Source organism: Benincasa hispida, chromosome 3 (genome assembly GCF_027475165.1).
Source record: "Benincasa hispida cultivar pf3 chromosome 3, pf3_genome.v1.1, whole genome shotgun sequence".
Taxonomy (NCBI): Eukaryota; Viridiplantae; Streptophyta; class Magnoliopsida; order Cucurbitales; family Cucurbitaceae; genus Benincasa; species Benincasa hispida.
In genome coordinates, this window is record NC_143480.1 from 33,966,706 (window position 1) to 33,977,923 (window position 11,218).

Sequence of the window (11,218 nt, forward strand, 5' to 3'; positions counted from 1 at the left end):
TGGGGTTAAAAAAAAAGAAAAATAAAAAAAACTTTTCTTAAGAGATTAGACTCTTTCCATACACATCTTAGTTTAAGCTTATTCATTTAGTGGACATGTCTCTCTCCTTTTTGTATAATTTTTTTTTGGGTAAAATTTCACTGACGGATCTGTTAACATTATCTCTATTTAATTTCTAAATTTAAGAAAATTCAATAACATTTATCTTTTGTGTTTTGACACGGATGCATCATTAACTCTATTGATTTAGATATGTTTAGGGTATTAATTAGGATAATATAGTTCCATTTGGAAATTAAAAGTGTTGACAAAAATGTTAATTTGGGATGGTGCAGTGTGGTGTTTACTGCAATAAAAACTAATAGATTGGGTTTAAGGCTAACAAAAATAAGTCTTAGGTTGGCTCAACTGCCCAAAATTAATTTTAATTTCATTAATCATCAAAAAGCAGATGAATGGTCATATGAATGTTGTAGCAAATTCGGCAACATGCATGTGTGGCAAAATAGTTGTACTTCCACAACCAACACATTTTGGACTTTGATATAGAATGTCTTGGTATTTATACCCTCTAAACAATTTCAAATCTATCCATGTGGGACAAAGCTCCCTATTCCCCTTAACTTTTCCTATGGACCTAAGCCCAAAGGTCATTTCTAACAATCCCCCACAAATGATTATTACAGAAAAGTTAAAAAGTAAACAACATAAAAGATTATTTTGAAAAAACTATTCTGAGCAAGTAAAGGAGATCAAACTTAAACGTCAATAGCTAACGATATGAATTGATGCATAGTGAAGTAGGGCAACAACCTTATTAGAGAGAATGAGTTACCTCTTGAGCTTTCCATAACATTGGTTGAGACCCACACGACACGTTTTCCTCTTAGTCCTTTTCTCGATTCTACGATATAGAGTGTGCTTATTATGGCCATACACATAAACCTCAAGTCATCGTGAAAGCTCTAGAAAGAGACCTTTAAACTATTTCATAGAAGGTGGCCACACCTTCACTATCACAATAGATACTTCATCAAGTTTGTTAGAGACAAACCATTCAAATTGAGCTATGAAAACTTCGTGATCTAGTTCATGTCAAGACCATCTTCATCAAGTATGTCAAAGATAAACCACTCAAATATTGAGCTATGAAGATTTTATTATTATCCATCAAGTCCACATTAGAACCACCCAAAGAAAGGACTATGGATCAATAAATTTTTTTAGTATTATCCGTTAAGTCCATCCTAGGACCACCCACATAATAGACTATGGATCATCAAGTCTATCGCAACAGACCACCCAAACAACGACTAAGGACCATCGAGTCTATCACAATAGACCACCCACACAAAGGGCTATAGGGTTTCAGCCCCATGTTTATTGATGATTCTAAAATTGTTTTCTTTGTTAGGTCTTTGGTTAAAAGAACAACCAAATTTTTCTCAGACTTCGCATATTCAAAGGAAATAACTCCTCCCTTAAGTAATTGTTTCACAACTCCATGTATAAGACGTATATGTCTTCTTTTACCATTATATACACTATTCTTGATAATAACTATGACAACCTGTGAATCACAGTGCACAAAGACTGGTACTAGTGCCCCCCATAATGGTACATCTCCTAGTAGACTTCTAAGTCATTCAACCTCCTTTCCTGCTAGTTCTAGAGTAATAAATTCAAATTCCATAATGAATCTAATTATGCAAGTCTGTTTTGCAGACTTCCACGATATTGCTCTTCCTCCGAGTAAGAATATATATATCTACTTATAGAACCGATCTCGCCATTATCAGTTACACAGTTTGCATCACAATGACCTTCTAATACAATAGGGAATTAGTTAAAATGCAAACAGTAGTTCATGGTGCCTTTAAGATATCTTAACAAATGACAAATAGTACTCCAATGATCATTATCACGTTTTGTGTATATCTACTCAATCTACTCACAACATATACAATATCAAGTCTAGTATAGTTCATTAAAAACATAACACTACCTATGATTTTTACATATCCAGAATGAGATACGATATCTCCTTTATTTTTCTTAAGATTTATACTAGCCTCATATGGATTTCTTATAGAAGGATCATCAAAACAATCAAATTTCTGTAGTTATTTTTCAATATAGTGTGATTGACATAGTGAAAAACCATTTTCAGTTTTTCTTACCTTAACACCAAACATTGTGTCAGTTTCCCTTAAATCTTCCATTTTGAAATGTGACGATAATAATAATTTAGTATTACGTATTGTGTCTATGTTTGTTCCGAAAATGAGCATATCATCAAGATACAAACATATAATCACACACTCAGCTCCAAACAACTTTAAATAAATACACGTATCTGAGGAGTTTACCTTAAACTCATTGTTTATCAAAGTATCATTGAATTTTTCATACAATCGTTTGAGAGCTTATTTAAGACCATAAAGAGATTTTTTCAGTTTACATACTTTGTTTTCCTGATAGGCAAACGGTAAAGCCCTCAAGCTGTACCATATAGATTTCTTTTTCTAGATCACCATTGAAGAATGTTGTTTTTACATCCATTTGGTGAATTGGAAGTCTATGGATAACAACTAGTAAAATCAAGACTCTAATTGTAGCTATTTTTGTTACAAGGGAATACGTGTCAAAGAAATCAATATCTTGTTTTTTTTTATATATCATACTACTACCAGTCTAGCCTTGTATCTTTCAATTGAACCATCTAGCCTCGTTTTCCTTTTGAAAATCTACTTGCACTTAATAGGTTTACTTTCTTTTAGAAGATGTACTAAATTCCAAATTTGGTTCATGATTAGAAAATTCAGTTCACTCTTAATGGCTTCCTTCCATAAGCAAGAGTATACAAAACTTAAGGCTTCTTAGTAAGTTTTAGGATCCTCATCTATTAGATACATATATGCAAACCGACAATCAATATCATTTGGCCTCTCAACTAAAAAAGTAGTTAAAAAAAGATTATGACCAAAATTTTTCTCAATTCTCTGTCTCTTACTTCTTCTTCTAGGTTTTATATCATGAATTTTATCCGTAGTGCTAACATCTACAGATTTAGACATACTACCAAGATATAACTCATATACAGCGGAATGTCTTTAGGCCAAAAATTTATTAATTCAGAAATATAACATGTTTAGAGTAATTACAACACTAGATTCATAAGTCCCAAAACCCAAAACCCTAGTCTCTATATGAACAACAGTAGCATGTGTACAATATTTACAGTAACCACCTAACAGACGGGTTACAATATCTTTATCCTTTAGTGGCAGAGCAGATGCAGAGCTATCTTCTGAGGATTTGACCGCTACTTAGGGGAAAGGAAAACATTTGAAAACGGGGTAAGCTTACTAGCCTAGTGAGTGACTTTAGAAAGATAACTGATTCTCATGCAAAAATCTCAATAAAGAGTTTAAACTGAAATATAAGCTTCTACAGTACCTTGTATTGCAGTATAAACATTTTCCAAGCATAAAACATATAAAGTTGTTTTAATCATAAAACAGTAAAACCGTTTCTCAATTGAGAATAACCCTACTGTGGTTAAAAATAATCCCAACATCAACTGCTATTCAAGAGAAAACCCTTTTGTTCAATCTCTGACTCTAACTACCTACGTGCACGTGGCCATACTAAGTACCATCATACCTTAGGTACTTCTGCTCAGATACCTTCTCAAATGTCCTTCAGTATTGAGCTGCTAGGATAACTTCTCAAATGTCCTTCGGTATCAAGTTGGTTTGGTACTTTCTCAAATGTCCTTCAGTACCAAGTTAGTTAGATATCTTCTCAAATGTCCTTCGATATCTAGTTGAGCGGATACCTTCTTAAATGTCCTTCGGTATCGTGTTTTAAGTAAAACTAGTCATAAATGACTTTCTCTTTAAAGCATGTAAAGTATAACACATATAAAAACATGGCTTTAAAGATATTAACGCATGTTGGGTATATTTAACACATATAAATAACTTCTCAACAAACTTCACACATATGCATGTGTTTAAAACATAACTCATGGTTTGCTTGAAAATCCCTTTGTAAAACTAGCTGGCATGAGAATAATCTTCTTTAAAATATGTTTTCTTTAAAACATTGTAAATATTTCAGTCAAATGTTTTAGTCACTCACCTCGATCGTTTAGGAACTTTTCACTCTAGAAGTTCCTTGTTTACCTCAGGCTCCCTTTTCCACCCCTAGAATCCAGATTCAACATACAGCTCAGATTACTAATAGTTCTAAACCTTATTTTGAGATACTTCCTTCTACAAGGAAACTTATCCTAAAATATGAGATCAGAACTTCTCGTGGTTTGGCTGGAATCTCAAAATCTTCAAGACTAGCCCAAGCTTATTCGACAGCCTGACCCTTTTGTCTTCTTCTCAGTTTCCAGTCCAATCCTTTAGAGTTTTTCCTCCGACATCCCTATCCTGAAAAGTAGACTTCTAGAGCTTTGGAATCAATCCAAACGCACGAGTATTTTGGGAGAACTCCTCGTCCTAAATTGATGTTATTTTCCAAACTTCATTGTCCACTACGTCCTCTTTGAAACTCTATGATCAACGCATGGATTTTGCTGTCAACGCAATATTTACTCAGCTTTCCCACTCTTTTTAAATGTATTTTGAGTTGTGATCTAAAAAAGAAATCCTTGGTCCTATTTATAGGTGTCCAAACACTCTCCAAACTTGATACCTCCTACTTGGCTGCATGTCCAAATGTTTCCTCCTCACACTAACAACACAACTCTTTGATCAACGCATCCTAAGTGTCCTTCTCCTAACTAGTCAACACAAGGGCTTCAAATTGCATGTCCTCTTATGCAACCACCTCAAATTCTTAAGGCTTAAGGTTTCCTCTCAAGAAGAAATGTGTTTGATGACGTCCTTTAGGTGAGCTCATCTTTCATATGCGTCCACAAACCCTTGGATGTTCAACGCATAATGTCATCAATGCATAGCCTATAATCAACGCATAGCAAGCCAACTCACTACCATCACAATCTAACTTAGCCATCGCAAGAGCCAGCCATCACCAATGCATAGGATGGCCACTCATCCTCGACGCATGGCTCACTAGGTATCACCACATGTTTGCTCGGCATGGGTGCATGGCGCTTAGCATAGGCGCTAGCCGCTCAATGCATGAGCATGTAGCATAGGTGCTGGTCGCTCGACGCATGGGCGTACTGTATAGGCGCTGGTCACCGACGCATGGGCGTGTGGCTTAGGTGCTGGCCATCGCTCGCAAGGCTTGTTCGGCTGCATGGACACTTGGCACTCGACGCATGACCACTCGGCAGGGCACTCGACACATAGGCTGGGCGCTTGGCATGGGCGTTCGATGCATGGGTTGGGTGCTTGGTAGAGGCGTTTGGCATGGGCGCTCGATGCATGGGCTGGGCGCTTACCAGAGGCACTCGACGCATGGATGCTTGGCTGGGCGCTGTGCATCAACCCATGTCACCCTTCCAACGCATGCCTTGCCCGCGTCCTCACCTACCCTTGTGCCATCCAACCTTCCAACATATCACTTCAATTTTCCTTCCTTCAGCTGCATAGATGCATACCATCCTTTCATCGCATCCATCACGTCCAACGCATCCAACGCATCCAACACATCCAACGCATCTAACGCATCCATCATCCAATGCATCCAACACATCCAACACATCAATCATATAGGTTTATACTTGGCCAATTTTTCAAGTTTTTCCCCAAAAGTCAAGCTTCCAAATTTCCTCTTTTCTTCTAATTTCCACCTTTTTCTCTACCATTACACACTAGTGTCCACATCAACCTACTCACCACACTGGTCTCAGTAGGGAACATACTCAAGTAGAGAAATTAGGATTCAGGGTTCACAGGTATGGTACCTTAGCCAAACATCCCCACACCCCTAGGCAAGAAAGATTAGGTGCATATCCTTTCTAGAGTTTGTAAGGTGTCTTATTCAGTTTCTTGTGAGATACTCTGTTAAGAATAAAACAGGTAGAAAACACAGCTTCCCCTACATGTTATCAAACAATCCATAACTTAACAACATAGCATTCATCATTTCCTTAAGATTTCTATTTTTATGTTATGCTATACCATTTTGTAGTGATGAATAACATGCAGTAAATTCATGAATAATTCCATTTGATTCACAAAATTCTTTAAGTGTATTATCACTATAAACACCACCTCTATCTGACCTTGACCTTTTAATCTTCTTATCTAATTAATTCTCTACTTCTACTTTATATTTAAAAACATACTACCAGATTCATCTTTTGTTTTTAAAAGATAGATTTTAGTATATCTAGAAAAATCATCAACAAAAGAAATCTAGTAATTTCTCCCACCTCTACCTGTGGTGTTTTTTAAATCAGCTTAATGAAAGTGAATTAATTCTAGTAATTTTGTATTTGTAGATGTGACAGGTTTAAAGCTTTCTTGATAAACTTTGTTTCTACACAAATAGGACATTTACTAATTTCATGTGTTTCTGATGCATGAATCAATTTTAAATCCTTAAGTTTCTTAACGATGCAAAATTCACATGATCTAGTCTACCATGTCACATATAAGAGACTCAACTATGTAAATAGAATCAGAAGCACTTGCATTCATCAAATTTGTAACAGGGACAATATTCAATACAAAAAGACCATCAGCAAGATATCACTTACCAACAAAGTCTCTATTTTATTTGAGGACCATCTTGTCAGCTTCTAGGACAACCTTAAGCCCAGTCGGATTTAATAGACTCCCAGATATCAAGTTCCTAAGTAAGAAAGGTATATACGATACTGATAGAGTAAACATGCAAAATATGGAAGCTAACAAAATTAATATGTACTCTAATTACATTAATTTGAGTTAAAAATATGTTATAAACACAGTTTTTCATACAATAGGGTTCCAATTTTCTCGCTTTTATAGATTTCCACTTGATGCTCACTAGTTTCACAAAATTGACCTCAATTTCTTCAGTAGACTATCAAGAGAATCTTCTCTACTATTCTCAGCCTTGGATTGAGTGATGGAACTCTGAATTAAGAGAATTTGGAGTTTGGATAGAAAGAGGGTTTTTAGTCCTTTCTTCCTTCAGATTTCTAGCATGCATTAACTAGCAAATTAAGTCAAAACGTTAATTTATAATCAAAAACCATGCGAAGGAGATTAGATTTGGAGTTGCCACTTCAAAATTCATTGAAGTTTAATGGCATGATGGGTTAATCTGTGGATAATTCCACTCAAAATAAAAAATGGGACAAATCCATTATTATGATTAAATTTTAATTTTTTAGTCATATTTAATCTAAAACTAAATTAAATCTAATTTAATTTCAATTCCTAAAATTGAATTTCTTTTTTTTTGAAAAAAATAAAATTAATTAAATAAATTTAATAAATTTAATTAATTAAATAATAATTTAATATCAAATATCAAATTAATAAAACACCTATATCAAACATGAATCCTATTCATGTAATCAATATTTAAATCATTATTTAAATATGTTGAATTCTTCAAATACATATAATTTCAATAAATTTAAACGTTAATTATATCGAATATGATTATCCAAACTTTAAATTGAATTTGAACATTTCAAGTTCACTCAATATTCTAATCCAATGTTTTATTCTTTTACGAGCTAGTAGATGAACCTTATGGACCTACAGATCTTGAGCTCTAACGATTTGAGATTAATTGGTTAAACTCTTTAAACCAAATTAATCAATATTCGTTAACTACCGTGACATACCATTATAGTATTGGAAATGGTGTCCTAAATCTCTTGTAATCTCGTAGTTTGTAAACTTTGTATAAACATATAGTTGTTAATAAAATAAATGTTATTTTACAAGCATATACTCAATCCAATAAACTAAGATCTGAGGTTATTTCATGTAATTTAAATAAGTAGGTAGAGACATACAAGTATATCTTGTTTAAATAATAACGTAAATGGTCTGTAGTAGATGGATACGATTGGGTACCTTATCCTGATGACACTACGGATACGACCCATTTTGTAGGTGTTACAAGTGTTGTAAAGTGCTACAAATGATCTGATCTTGATCATTCGAGTGGAGACATGCGAGCTGAAGTATTCTATACAAAGATTTTGTATAAGATCGAACCACGAAATGATTAGTCTCTTTATATAACGCTGTTAATAATAGAGACTTACATTTCATTAGGATGACCATAGGTGACATGACCTGAATCCTGAATGAGTTGTGAACCTACTCATGAAAGCTATCCTTTAATTTGTATAGGTGAGAGTAGCCAGATTTCAAACTCAATAAATCTACCATTTTGGGGATTCGTCTGATTGGAAAGTTGAAAACACAACTACATAAGACGGAATTCACTCCCTCCCTGATGCAGGGGCATGTAGATAAATTACTCCCTTAAGGGCTGATTTCGGTTCTTGAACATAGTGGCCACACCCTCTCCTGACTCGAGAGGGACTTGGTCATAGTGGGACTATGACTTATTGTTCATTAGAGGAATCATTGGTACTTAAGAAGTTAGATGTAACTACAGGGGCAAAACGATATTTTGGCCAAGTTGTACTTACAAGCAATTTGTGAAGGGTCATCACACTGTTGATTGGTTATATTCAATGGACACAGAAATTTATCTATAGTGCAAAGAGTTCAGCTGTCGGTCTTTAGTGGAGTGACCGACGGTTAACGAATGTTGGGTAATTTAATTAAAGAGTTTAATTAATTATCCGAGTACCGTTGGAGCTTCAATCTGCAAGTCCAAGGTCCCCTCTGTAGCTCAACAAGGATTTAATCTTTGGATTAATTTGAAGTGTTCAAATTAATTGAGGGAATTAATCATATATGATATAATTAATTATAATGTATTTGATATATTATAATTGAGAGGAATTTGAATATGATTCAAATACCAATTATATGAATAAGATTCATGTAATTAAATATAAATATGATTTATATTAAGAAAAATTAAATATTTGAACATGATCCAAATGTCATTTATATAGATGAGATTCATATAAGTGAATTTAATATAAATGTGATTTATATTAAATGCCACGTATAGTTGAGAGAGAATAAAATCTATAGTTTATGTTGTATTTGATGCAATACAAAATTATAGGTTATATGTTATATTTGATATAACATATAGTGTATATATATAATAAAAAAGGAAGGAGTTATAACTCCCTTCCCCCATTCTCTCAAGTTAACTTACGTGGGATACAAGAAGTTGAGTTAATCATCTTTTTCCTTAATTCTCTCAGAGAAGAAGTGCTCTCTCTAAGGAAAAACATACAGAGAAGAAAATTTCTTCTCATCCCTCTTCTCCTCTCCATATCCTTCCCGCTTCCAAGGATTCAAGCAAAGCCCACAACTCTTGCTTGAATCCTATATCCCAAGAGAATACAGAGGGTTCTCGATTGGTGGTGTCTGTTCTTGAAGAAGGAGATTGCATGGAAGGAGATCCGTTCGTGGCTTGTACGAGGGATTTCTTGAAGAAATGGTTCTTCAAAGGTAAGGGTTTCTGAAACCCTAGGTATTTGTTTTAAAGTATGTTGTAATTTTAAGTAAATGCATATTTTGTTGTTGTTTTACTGTAAAACTTCATATTCAATAAAAAAATGGAATTTGGAAGATCTTGGCTTCTACTCAAAAGATCTTTTCCAAATATTTCCTTCATGTAGCGCAATAGTTGCACTCTTCTCACTGTTGATATATTTCTGTCTACTTGATTTAACCATAATAAATAAGTCGATCCTTCACAGGTCATTCACATTTACAGCTAGGTCAAAATTATCGTTTTACCCCTATAAATACTTCTTGCTCCTTAGTCTCCACTGATCCCCTATTGAACAATTGGTTTATAGTCCAACTAATAAACCATTTCCCTTTCTGTAAAGAGAGGGCGCGTCCCTTTGTTCAAGACTAAGAATCAGTACATAAGGGAACAACCTATCTGTTAACCTTAAGATGGGTAGGAGTGAATTCCATCTTGCAAGACTCTGTCCCCAACTATCTATTCGGTTTTATCCCCAAAATGGGAGGTTTATTGAGCGGTGATGTTGAACGACTCTCACCTATGTAGATCAAAGGATAATCCTAAATAAACAGGAGTTCATAGTTAACTCAGGATTAAGATCGAGTTACCTTAGGTCATCGATTTGAAATAGTCAATTTTTACAGAAAACAGTTGTTATAAACAAAAGTGACTATTTCGTGGTCCGATCTTATGGAAACGTCTTTTGCATAGGATGCCCCCACTCACATGTCTCTATATGAACGATTTCAGGATCACATTGTTTATATCAATATACAAAGTGGGTCGCATCCATAGTATCCCAGGATGAGGTACCCAATCTCATCCATATACTTATATACATTTTTTTTACTATAAACTAAAACTTGATCCTTTTTTATGTCTCTACATAAAGTTAAAGTATTCATACTATAATCACAGATTTTTTTATTGAATTTTATAACAGAATGCAATTTCAATAACACTTTTATTGAATAAAGTTTCAATAATACTTTTTTTGCATAAATAGAATATGTTTAAATAATACGAACTGCGAGTTTTAGGACATTCCCAAAAAATACATTACTTAAGGATGAAGTTTTTCTAGAGGTTAATTTTAGAAGAACCTTCCCTTTTCCAACCACTCCTGTTGTGACAGAGTTACCCATGAACACACATTCTCCGTCAGTAATGTCCTCGTAGTCATAGAAGAGCTCTCGATTTGAGCATAAACATCTCGAAGCTCTGATGTCAAGTATTCAGTCCATTTTGTTTTCCACAAGGTTTTCTTCCAAAACAACAACAATTACGTTATCTTGTTCAACAAGATTAGCTTGTGGTATAGGTTATTGATTTGGCCTTCCTTTCCTTTGATTACATTGGAAGGATTTGTGCCCAGGTTTCCTGCAGACATAACAAATCAATTTTTTCTTTTCAATCTTCCTACCAGTAGTTTTGTGATGCCCATTCTTTTTAGAGGAATTTTTCTTTCTTGACTGCTTCTTATGATTTTTTAGCCCCTCTTTGTTAACAGCAAAAGATTCAACCAAGCTATCATTAACTGAATTTAGATTTCCAAAAATTAGCTGATCTTTTAGCCTGTTGGCTTCATTTTGTGCATGTGACTGATAAACTCCTAGAGTGTTAGGTCCTTCATTTTGTGTTTCAGATGATTTTT